At 33.8% G+C, this 12,823-nt stretch overlaps 1 long non-coding RNA gene across 1 annotated transcript in view; it reads right to left on the bottom strand.

Annotated features, from left to right (window-relative positions):
* Positions 1-12,823, bottom strand: part of LOC122476122 — a 120,338-nt gene that overhangs the window by 70,381 nt on the left and 37,134 nt on the right. Inside the window, exon 2 of the long non-coding RNA XR_006295395.1 lies at positions 11,185-11,279. This is a non-coding gene — a long non-coding RNA (uncharacterized LOC122476122). The remainder of the gene's footprint in view (positions 1-11,184; positions 11,280-12,823) is intronic.

Below are 12,823 nucleotides of genomic sequence, written 5' to 3'. Positions count from 1 at the left end.
AACGAACTGACGTGTTGAAAATGCCAGTTTCTAGTTCCAGTACAGTAAATGCAGATAGTCAACACACATAAGCAAAAGCTCTTTGGCGCCCACAAAAATATATAAGGTCTGATCAGAGACTAAGAAGCCTGAGAACTGCCATGGTAGGAAAAATCTACACTTTTTCTTTGATCAACAAAAGCACACACACAACTGTATTCCTTTGCCACCATTGCTCCTACTATATATAGGTTTATAACTTTCAACCAAAGTAACTACTATTTCACAGTAAAAGCAAGGTATGGGATTAATGAGAACTGTCTGTTTTACACAAGAATTTTTCAGATTAGCAATTACATATAGACACATAATAAAACTTTTTAAGGTCAAACACATCTTATTTACACAGTTATGGCTCAAGGCTATATGCAGCTTCTGTATAAAGTATTGAGGTAAAAGGCATATAAAATAAAAATGATGCTTAGTAACCATGCTTAGATAATCTATCTTTTTTAAAAATTATTTAGGTATGCAATGAGTATCCATTAATTAATAAGCATAAGACTGAGGTTTTAAATTATATAAAGATCTCAGAAAATTTCCTTTGAGCTGACATACTACAAAACACAATTACCATGGAAATAAAAAGTTAGACAAAATAATTACTCAATTTAGTTGAACAAATTTAAAGTATTTTTTTAATCTTAAACTATTTGAGACAAACTATTACCTTATTTGATCAGTATATTTGTAAGAGTTTAAGAAAACAAACCCAAGTAGAATGAAATATATAATTTTATTGTACTTAACAGTAATAAATCAGAGATAAGACATGGCTATATTTGTTTAAAACAAAAATTATTCAACTAGTCTTGTCAAAGGTTATCCTAATTATCTAGTGTCTTAGAACATTTCTGAGTTATTTTCTTTAAGAAGAAATTTTTTTTAAGTTTAGGACATATAAACTATTAACATTTTAATATTCTTACTTTCTGGAAATCTTCAGAATATTTAACTCACATAAATGCTTATATATTATCTCTATAAGCGAATCAGAGCAGAGTTCTTATAACTTAAGATATTTTATTATTTAATTCGTTCCTCTAGAGGAATCCTCCAGAGAGAGTAAAACATTTCACACTCACACAATGCAAAGTAAAATCCTTTCAGAATTACGGACAAAAAGACACATAGAATGCTTATGGCTTCAGATGTATAATTTCAGCCACCAGTCAAAAGTAAATATCAAAACACAGATATTAAAGAACCATTTTTCTTCCTGTGGGTACATACTTCTTAATTTACTTGAATTCAGATTTTTGAAAAGAAAAACAATAAAAAAAAGAATAACAAACTTTATTCTATGTCATCTCTCACCTAACGGAATAGATCTCTATAATCCATCTACAAAGATCACCAAAGTCAGATCATAAAACCAAATTCCCACTTATCATTGTTACATTGGAAGGTAAAATACACAAGTGAAACAAAAACCAAAATAAATCATAAAATCAGGAGAAGAGAATAAAATGAAGGAAATACGAAATCAACACAATTAAAGTTCTATTGCCACTTGGATTTCGCTCTGGGGCCAAGCAAAAAATCAGCAGACCAGCAGCATGAAATGTATTCCCCTGGCACCTACTCTGTCAGGCTACCCAACTGAGTTCTCCAGGGGGACTCCACAATTTTAAAGAATACTTTTTCTTAAAGGATGAAATCATGACAGTCATACATTAATGAGGGAACCAGTAAGATACTGCAAAACAGCTTGAGGGAGAATTGAGAGGCACATATTAAGTAATCAGGATTGTTGTAATAAACTTGGTCAATAGATAGATTGAAAACTGACTTCTTTGGGAGGGAGGAAAAGAAGATCAATAGTACCTCCACTAGAAAAAATTATTTTGCATGCCTATGAGAAAAATCATATCCATTGCTGTCAGTTATTTACAATTTAGAATGTTAACATAGCTCAAAGATACTGAAGGATGAACTAGACAGGACACCCAGTAATCTTTTTTGCAAATTTCAAAGTCATTCACAATTATTCCTGACTATATTATTGAGAATAATTGGCAAAATTGCTCATATTAAGTGAACTTCTGTCTAATTTCAGATAAAGAACAAATGAATTTAATCAGTGAAGTTCCCAACACAACCAATTATAGCTCAATGAAAAATTAATGAAATTTGTAAAACTGCACATATTCAGTTTAATGAAAAAGTGGATGTGGTAGGTAGGATGTAGTCAAGGAGAAACTTTCTTTCTACTAACTTCCTTTTTCAGAGCACTCTTTATACTGATTCTCTTCCTTAAGTCTAAAGAAAATTTCAGGAAGATCTCATAGATTTCTGGTTCTTTTCAGATAAAATAAATCCCTTCCAGTTTAACATCAAATCTTTAACTTCTCTTCAAGTCTACAACGGTCTCTCCTCAGCTGATGAGCAATCAAAGAAAAGGAAAAGCATAGTTGCTTTGTCCTGCCCCACACTGTGGATCTTTAGGGAACCCCCCAAGTTCAAAGCCAACAGAAGCAGGGAGAGAAGTGTCAGAAGGTCTCACTTGCCTGGGAAGGTTGTAATCCAATGTTAGCACCATTTGGGTTAATCGTATGCCAAAAGCTACCTCTTTCTCTTGTGAGACTTTCTTCACAGTTGCATAGCTTCCTAGAATTCCTAAAGTGGTTGATGTGTTCCTTCTCATATGTGGTCATTTATATCCCTATCATTCAAGTGTCATCTCCTTCGGCCATACTAGACTCCCAGTCTTTCCTCTGGGAGATACCCTACCCCTGGTTGGAAGTCCTCCTGGAAAGGGTGTCTGGGGCGCCTGGGTGGCTCAGTCAGTTAAGTGTCCAGCTCTTGATTTTGGCTCATACCATGATCTAATGGTTCCTGGGATCATGGAAAGTATCCTTTAGAGATGACTCACTGTTGCTTCTTTTGTTCAGTATTCTTCTCTAGTGCATGAAAAACAAAGGGCTGCTTGACAGCTAACAGAAGTGCAGATCTCTCTCCAAGTAGTACTTTTTGACCTTGTTAATCCCAGGAAACCACTCTGGCCTCTTGTATTTAGACTTTTCAGACTTCAATACAGACTTGGTTCACTTGGAGTCTATTCCTATTTTGTTTGAGATAAGGAGGAGGCACTGCCTCATCATAGGTTTGAGGAAACCCACAGTATATCAGCAACTCTACTTCTCTAAAGAAAACTTCCAATACAATGTCTTCAACTTTATACTGCATGTTTTCCCTTACTTTTATATAGACCACAGGTAATTTTTGGACTACTGCTGGCAGATATTCTTTCACAATATCTTAGAGTTTGCATAAACAGAAACTCCATTGAGGATTTCTTCCTATTCCATTTGCCTTCATGGGTTTCTGCTAACACTTAGGAAAAAAAAATGTTTAAATCACATTTAGCATTTGCTACATATATTTCCTCTTCACACATTATGATTTACAATGAATTATATTTTTGTAAAGTGCTAGAGTGTAAACTCTCTATATTTATTTTAGTTTACAAAATTTTAGGTTGCTTAAATTATTTAAGTACATTTATTTGGAATAAATACACTGTGAACATTCATTCATATGTCACCTTTTCAACGTGGTCTACGTTCAAGTTCTTATTTAAATTTAAACCATATCTATTTCCAGATCATACTTAGTTCATTCCTTTCTTAATCTTCCCTACAGCACTTGTTACAACATAACATACAAACCTAACTTTGCTGTATGTTGTCCTATTATTTTTGTTTATTTTATAGCTACACAGAAAAAAATAAGATGGCTATTTTCCAATACCCCAGTGAATACAATGATATACTGAAAATGGAGAACAGTCATCAGATTTAATAATACTTCAAATGTAGAAGTGACAGAACTTATTGATGTACTGGATGTGAGAGGCAAAGAAAAGAAATACATCAACTATGTGCTCTACTTTTTGAGCCAGAACAATCAGATATTTCTGTTGTTTGTATTTTTTGTTGTTGTTAATAATTTACTGAGCAGTTAAAAGGCTTAAAACATGTGTAAACTTTTGTGAATGATCAAGAGTTGCTGAGAAACCAGAAAATTAATGAAAAGCTTTGAAGGATGAGGCAAGAAGACTAAGAGACTAGGCCAAAGGCTAGAAGGAAACCAACCACACTGATGTCATTGGATGTGATGTTAAAAAAGAGGAAGTAGACAATTCAGTGAAATGCTGCTTAAAGTAGGACAAGAAAACACTGAGAAAATATTCATTGTATTTATAGATTATATATTATATATATTATATATTTTTATAGATTTATAGATTAGTAAGGACTACTCAGCTGGACTTGAAGGAAGGGATGAGGGTCAAATCCATCATGGAGAAGCAAATGTGAGGTGGGGAATCCAAAAAAAAAAAAAAGCATAGCAATTCAAGAAATTGGGATGGTGCCAGTGCAGAGAAGTAGAATATAACTGGAGGAGGGGAGTTCAGGTTAGAAGAAGGGATCCGAGGAGTATTTTGTTGTTGTCTTTAATGGAAGAAATGTGGCCATGCATATGTGTGTGTGTGTGTGTGTGTGTGTGTATACACACACACACACACACACACACAGAAATGGATCAGTGTAATTACAGAACATAAAAGAGAGAGAATACTTTTAAGTGTAGGTTTTCTGAGCAAATATATAATCTATGTACTTTTTAAGTAGAGCTATTGCCTGTAAACAAGTCAAGATATATCTTTAGTATAAGTAATATATGTATAATGATAATGATAGTTCTAATAGAAATCACATTGAGTGCTAACTCTGTAGGAAAACATTTTACCTCTTTTATCTTAATTACTTGTATCCTTAAAATCTATATAAAATAATTATTATTACTATTATTATATAATTTATAGTTGGAGAAATTGACTCTTAGAGAATTTTTTTAAGTTTATTTATTTATTTTGTGAGAGAGAGAGAGCATGGGGGAGGGGAAGAAAGAGGGGGAGACTCCCCCTTGGGAGAATCCCAAGCAGACTCCACACTGTCAGCACAGAGTCCAATGTGGGATTCAAACTCACGAAGTGTGAGATCATGACCTGAGCTGAAACCAAGAGCCAGATGCTTAACTTACTGAGCCACCCAAAGGCCCCAACTCTTAGAAGTTTAAAACATTTGTCTAAGATCACCCAGCTAGTAAGTACTTGGATCTGTGATTCAAATGTAACTTCTTGACTGCAAAGCAAAACTCTTTAAATCTTTGAAGTATAGTGTCAAGGAAAGGCAGGAAAGATAGAGGGACGTTTTCATCATCATAACCAAGTCTAGTGGATAATGATATATGACATGTGGAAAGAATAATTAGGAATTATGAAGTTTTATTTTCTCTCGTAATTATATTAGAAAGCTAAAAAATCAGTTGGTAGTTCATAATTACTCTAATTCAGATCATTTCTGGAACTTGATGAAAATGTGCTCCTTCGTTATGTAACAACTCTTCTCCAATGACTCTCTTGCTTCAATAAAGTTATTAGTTCCATAAATAGAAACATTTATATTGGTAAATATATTATGCATGCATATATATGATAATGCATCTGACTTCTTTTTTGATCATGTATAGGAATATAATAAAAGAATTACAATCACCAAGCAGATTTCTACAAACATTTTACTGGTTTAATAAAAACAGCCCATGAAATGTGTACCTTCCAACATTTCACCTGTTAAATTGCATAGAATGGAAGCAGTATCTAAGGGCCATTCTGCAAGCAACAAAAATTACCATATATACATATTAATATGCATGGGATTGATAAAGTGAGCCAGATTTGCATTCCATACATAAAACTGTCAACTCACATTTCCATGATAAATCATGAAAAGAATAAAGGGGTACTCAGGCATAGGAGCTCTGCATATATTTTCTGGGCTGGCAAAAGCATTATCTCTGTGTGTCTGATTCATTTGTTGTGCTAATTTTCAGGATACCTGAAACTTTACCAGAAAGTTAATGTGATAGATATACCTTAAAACTGTCATAGTGAAAAATAAATACTGCATGTTTCACAAATCTAAAGAATATGGGCCATGAAGTTTTAATTTTTTTATTTAAAAAGATGTTTACTTATTTATTTTGAGAGAGAGAGAGAGACAGAGAGAGAGAGAGAGAGAGAGAGAGAGAGAGCAGGGGAGGTGTAGAGAAAGGGAGAGAGAGAGAATCCCAAGCAGGATGCATGCTGTCAGCACAGAGCCTAATGTGGGGCTCGAACCCATGAACCGTGAGATCATGACCTGAGCCAAACCAGGAGTCTAATAACCAACTGAGCTACCTGGGTGTCCCAAGTTTTAAAATTCTTATTTCCTAATATAGTATAGATTTGGCAAAATCATTATCAAAGAATCAGATATTAAAGAGAAATATTTACTCTAAGCCTCAAAGTACTAAATGCACTACCTTAAGATAGAACATAAGCTTTTCTTATTATCTAATAGTACTATTATATGAGGTAAGAAGAAAACATGGTAATGCTTTCATGTTTTATATAGCTAGTTCCCATATAATAAATGACTATCTGTAAACAACACGTTGCCAAAGCACAGGTGCCTACTCAACACATACATAGGACATCTAACACAAATCCCATCAACAGTTCCTAACCTAAACTCCTTATATTTTCCTCCAAATCTGTCTACTGCAAACTTCCCTTGAATGTGTTCGCTCTTTACTACTTTCAAAGATACTCTGGGTTCTGAAATCATATCATTCTTCTTCTGCAATATCCCCCTAACTCGTCTATGATGTATATGTACATGGTGTAAATGTATAATGACATACATGTATCCTTATAATATCATACAAAGTATTTTCCCTGCTCTAAAAATCCTCTGCACTCCACCTATTCAACCCTCCCTTCCCCTAATCCCTGTAACCATTGATGTTTCTATTGTCTTCATAGTTTCATCTTTTCCAGAATGTCATACAGTTGGAATCATACAGTATATAAGCCTCTCTCGTTGGCTTCTTTCGCTTAGTAAAATGCACTTAAATTTCCTCCATGTCTTTTCACAGCTTAACAGCTCATTTCTTTTCAGTGCTAGATAGTATTCCATCGTTTGGATGTACAACAATTTATCCATCCATCTACTGAAGGACATTTTTTTTTGTTTCCTATTTTTAACAATTATGAATAAAGCTTTCATAAACATCTGTGTGCATGCTTTTGTATGGACATAAATACAATAGCTGGATCATATGGCAAGAGTATGTTTAGGTTTTTTGTTTGTTTTTTTAAGTTTATTTACTTTGAGAAGGAGACAGCGGGAATGGGGTGGGAGAGAGACGGAGGGAGACAGAGAATCCCAAGCAGGCTCTGCACTCTCCATGCAAAGCCCAATGAGAGGCTCAAACCCATGAAACTGTGAGATCATGACCCGAGCCGAAACCAAGAATCACTTAACCAACTGAGACACCCAGGAACCTCGGGTATGTTTAGTTTTGTAAGAAACAACCAAACTATCTTCCAAGGTAGCTATACTACCTTGCATTCCTATTATAAGTGAATGAAAATACTTGTTGCTCTACATTCTCACTACCATTTGGTGTTGTTAGTATTCTGGATTTTGGTCATTCTAGTAGGCGTGTAATGGTGTACCATTGTTGTTTTAATATGTATTCCCTGATGACATATAATTTTTCATATGTTTATTTATCACCTGTGCATCTTATTTGGTGATATGTCTGGTAAAATCTTTGGCCCATTTTTAAATAGAGTCGTTTGTTTCCTTATTGTTAAATTTTAAGAGTTCTTTGGATTTAAGAGTATTTTGGATAGCAGTTCTTTATTAATTGTGTTTCTTACAAATATTATCTCCCAGTATGTGGCTTGTCTTTTCATTATCTTGACATTGTCTTTTGCAGAGTTAAAGCTTTTAATTTTAATGAAATCCAATTTATCAATTATTTCTTTCATGGGTCATGCTTTTGGTGTTATATCTAAAAAGTCATCACCATATAAAAGATTATCCAGGTTTCCATCTATGTTATCTTTTGGAATTTTATAGTGTTACATTTTACATTTAGGCTTATGACCCATTTTGACTTAATATTTTGTATTATAAGGTCTGTGTCTACATTCATGTTTTGCATGTGGATGTTCAGTTGTTTAAGTACCATTTGTTGGAAAGAATTGTCTTTGCTCCATTGTATTGCCTCTTTCCTTTGTCCAAGATCAACTGACTATATTTATGAGCATGTATTTCTGGGCTCTCTATTCTGTTTCATTGATCTATGTGTCTATTCTTTTGACAATACCATACTATCTCGATAACTGTAGCTGAATAGTAAGTCTTCAAGTCAGGAAGAGTCAGTCTTCCAACTTCTGTTCTTCTCCTTCAATACTGTGTTGGCTATTCTGGGTCTTGCATCTCCATACTAACTTTGGAATCAGGAGCCTCCAGCAATTTGTCAATTACAGTTCAGGTTTACGTTCCCCAGCACTGGTTCTTGCAGCGGTTCTGTTTGAGCCACTCTGCTCTGGTAAGCCATGCCTCCCTATATTCATCTCTCTTTCTCTCCAGTTGGAGAACAGTGATTTGTCTTGTGATCTCTACTGTCTTATGGATCAAAGAAGAGTTGTTGATTTTTCAGTCTGTTCATATTTTTACTTGTTAGGGCAGAGTGGTGACTTCTAAGCTCCTTACATGTAGAACCAGAAACTGCCTTGATCTTTACTCCACTGTCTTATTACCAGCTTCTCTTGCTGGTCCTGGTCAATAGTACTACTGTCAGATATCCTGCAGTTTAACATTTTGATAACTGACTTGAAAATTTGCCTTTTCTATATAATAATTTTATTTTTATTGAATATTTTTTAATGTAATTTCACCTCTTACATACTTTTTACTTAAAAAAAGAAGTAAAAGTGGTGGAGAAAGGAGGGACAGACTTCCAGCTCCTTGCCAGATGCTTTCCCTTCCTAAGAAACCTTAGTAAAAATCGTAGTTGACAAAACACCTCAAGGGGATGAGAACAGGAAAAAGTTACTTTCCCAAGGATCTTGGTATTGGAGAAGCTGGGCATGGTTCCAGCCTCCCCCACTTATCTCTTTTGGCTCCAGTGTAACAAAATATCTTCCCCCAAACACAACTAGCCTGAAGGAGAAAGTTAGTTAACCCTTTGATCATCATGTCTTTAGACCAATGTAGAATACATTGAAATCACAGATCACTCCACTAATAGTGAAACTGCTTTGACATGTTAGGCAAACATTCATTCTCTGAATCTTCCTTACTGGTCATGTATCATGAATTTACTCATCATTCAAATAGAAATTTGAGGGTAAAACTGGTATATACATTTTAGCAAAAAAAAATTTATGCCACTTAAGCACTTCTGACTCTACACTCAAATGAATATGGTCCACGTATGAAATAATTTCTGAGATCCTGTACTCTGAAGATTATTTTATTAAAAAGTAAAAAAAAAAGTATGCCTGTATCATTATAATTTATATCATAGTAATTAGTTTCATAGGTCATCAAACTAAGTGTTCATGCTTCATTCAAAAAAAGTATAACCATAGATTAGATACTCACGCATATTAAAACACAGTTAATACAAATTTCAAGTTTTTTACAAAGCAGTATAATTAAAACAATATGTCACTGGCATAAAAATAGACACAGAGATCAATAGAATAAAAACCCAGAAATGAACCACAATTATGTAGTTAATTAATTAGCCTTTGAAAAGTGAGGAATGAATATACAATAGGAAGAAGTCTCTGTAACAAATGTTGTTGGGAAAACTAGACAGCAACAAGAGAAAGAATGAAACTGGACCATTTTCTTTCACCATACTTAAAAAACTCAAAAAGGGTTAACAACCTAAGTGTAAAACCTAAAACCATAAAAATCCTTGAAGAGAGCACAGGCAGTTATTTCTTTGACACTGGCCATAGCAACTTTTTTTCTAGATATGTCTCCTGAGAAAAAGGAAATAAAAGCAAAAACAAACTATTGGGAAAACATCAAAATAAAAATTTTCTACAGAGTGAAGGAAAACAATCACTAAAACTAAAAGGTAACCTACCAAATGAGAAATGGTATTTGCAAATGGCATATCTGATAAAGGTCTAGTATTTAAAATATATAAAAAACAGATACAAATCAACACCCAAAAAGCAAATAATCCAATTAAAAAATGGACAGAAGACATTAACAGACATGTCTCCAAAAAAGACATCTAGATGGCCAAGAGGCACATGAAAAGGTGCTCAACATCACTCATCATCAGGGAAATTCAAATCAAAACTACAATGAGGTCATACCTGTCAGAACAGTTAAATCAAAAACATAAGAAACAATAAATGGTGGCAAGGATGTGGAGAAAAAGGAACCCTTGTGCACTGTTGGTGGGAATGAAAACTGGTGCAGCCACTCTGGAAAATAGTATGGAGGTTCCTCAAAAATTAAAAATAGAACTACTCTATGATCCAATAATTGCACCAGTAGATATTTACTCCCAAAATTCAAAAGCATTTATTCAAAGGAATATATGCTCCCTTATGTTTATTGCACATTATTTCCAACAGCCATACTATAGAAGAAGCCCAAGTGTCCATCGATAGATGAATAAATAAATAAGAGGTGATATAAATACAATGGAATATTTTTCAGCCATAAAAAAGAATGAAATCTTGCCATTTGCAAAAACATGAATGGAGTCAGAGAGTAAAATTCTAAGTGAAAGAAGTTAGTCAGAGAAAGACAAATATCATGTGATTTCACTTATGTGTGGAATTTAAGAAATAAAACAAATATGCAAAGGAAAAAAATATATAGAGAGAGAGAGAGAGAAAGAGAAACAATAAACTGATTGTTACCAGAGGGATGGTGGGGAGAGATGGGTGAAATAGGTGATGAGGATTAAAGGGAACACTTATTATGATACAAAAAATGAAACAAAACAAAAGAATTTTTAAGAACACAGTTAATACTAATTTCCATACTTTAAATTTTCTGCCTTTTCTTCTCTCAAAGCGTGGTGCTTTGAGTTGAAAACAAACAACCTCTCACTCTAGCATATTTTTACTTATGCCAAACTTCTATTTTAGAGAGGATGGGGTTGAGGAGGTCCTCTGACCTACCAACATTTTTAACATTAACACCCCAAATATTTATGCACAAAAACATGAGAATCCACAATTTCAGTTGTTGTTTTGCTTACCTACCAGATTTCTGGTCTAGTGCTTCCCAGTTTCAATCTGTTGGAAACTTTCAGGCATCTCTACTTCTTTGGTTAAAGTCAATAGAGTCTAGAATCTAAAAGGAGAAATGAGAACTTTATCATTTTGGTGACTATTTTTAATCCAGCATGTAATTCTGTCACAAATCACGGGAAATAATGGTCATACGCTTTTGAAACAATCTTTCATCACTGGTAAATATTTATAAACTCTTTGTTTAGAATGATCTGGGTGCAATCTTAGCCTTCTAGTATCATTTTCTTTCCCAAGTTTTGTTGGTGCTGTTGTTCCTAATTTTTTCAAATCAAACTAATATTCAGATTCTAAGCCTTTGTGCTAATCTATATTCTGACACCAACCTTTGAGGTCGATGGCAAGATTGATGGAAAGATGTCAACTGACAAAGATAAATGATACACATCTTCTTAAATGGAAAAGTAACTGAAAAATTACCAAGACAACTATAAAAATAAGGAACCATGAAGCATCTTTCTAAGTCCTCAGTTTCCTATGAGAACATAGGTCTGCAGAAGATTCTTCCAGCCATAAGAAACTTGCCTTGCCATTATAAAAATAAATCTATCTTGGTTACTCTTCTGGAGAACTTGGCTACCTACTGGTATAAGTAACGAATACAAATAATTTCATTTCATTTTATGAACTTTTTTGGACACTGAATGAATTTGAATTATCAGTCTGCAAGGTAATCCAAGGCTTTATATATGCTTGAGTTAAGTTACTTGCTTGGGCATCCACAAGTGAGGTAAAACCTGGATTCAAAACGAGGTCACTCTCCTTACTCTACTATACTGCCTGTACATTGTCACAGACTCCTCCAGAACTGATTTCAGTTCATTAAGCTTTGAAGTTTTAGCTCAAATTATACAGATAGAGGAATAAAAGCAGATGCAGCCTTACTATGCCTTTAATAAAAGTCCATGACACAAATACTTTAAAATATAGGTATTTAAAATCCTTGTCTCTCCTTACCACATCATTTTCTCATGGACAAAGAAAATTATGCAACTAGTCACATTTTCTTATTTTGTTTTGGCTATCAGGAGATTCAAAGTCAAATTGGGGGACACAGTTTGTAATGCATGGGAAATTTGCCCTCATTTCATTTACATTTTCCTTGAAGCTGCAACATAACATTCTTTATTTAGTGCTGTTTCACAGGGGGAAAAAAATAATAACTATTATGTGGATAATCATAGTACAATAACTTATAATAATTGATTTTATTCTAACTCTTTTACATACAACATCTTATTTAATCCTCACATTTTCCTTCTGAGGTGTAAACCATTATTTTCCCAGTCAGTGGAAATAAAGAGATTTGAGGGCAACTTTATTTAAGGCTGTGACATAGAAGCTGTATCTAACTGGACATAATGTAGCCATATAAAGATCAGCCAGGCATATGGATTGTGGATAAGTAGAATTTTTTTGTATTGTTTAAATTCATATTTATTTATTTATTAATTTGTATTTAAATATGAAACACTTTGGCCTGAATTATCCAGTTAAACTATTTACATTGATCATATAAACTAGTAAGTATTGCCATATCCCTCAAGTTATTTCTATATATAAAGATTAAGTTATACTCTATTAATG

The sequence above is a fragment of the Prionailurus bengalensis genome, chromosome B1 (assembly GCF_016509475.1).
Source record: "Prionailurus bengalensis isolate Pbe53 chromosome B1, Fcat_Pben_1.1_paternal_pri, whole genome shotgun sequence".
Lineage (NCBI taxonomy): Eukaryota > Metazoa > Chordata > Mammalia > Carnivora > Felidae > Prionailurus > Prionailurus bengalensis.
The sequence above is the reverse complement of the archived record's forward strand: the minus strand, read 5'-3'. Positions and strand labels throughout refer to the sequence as shown.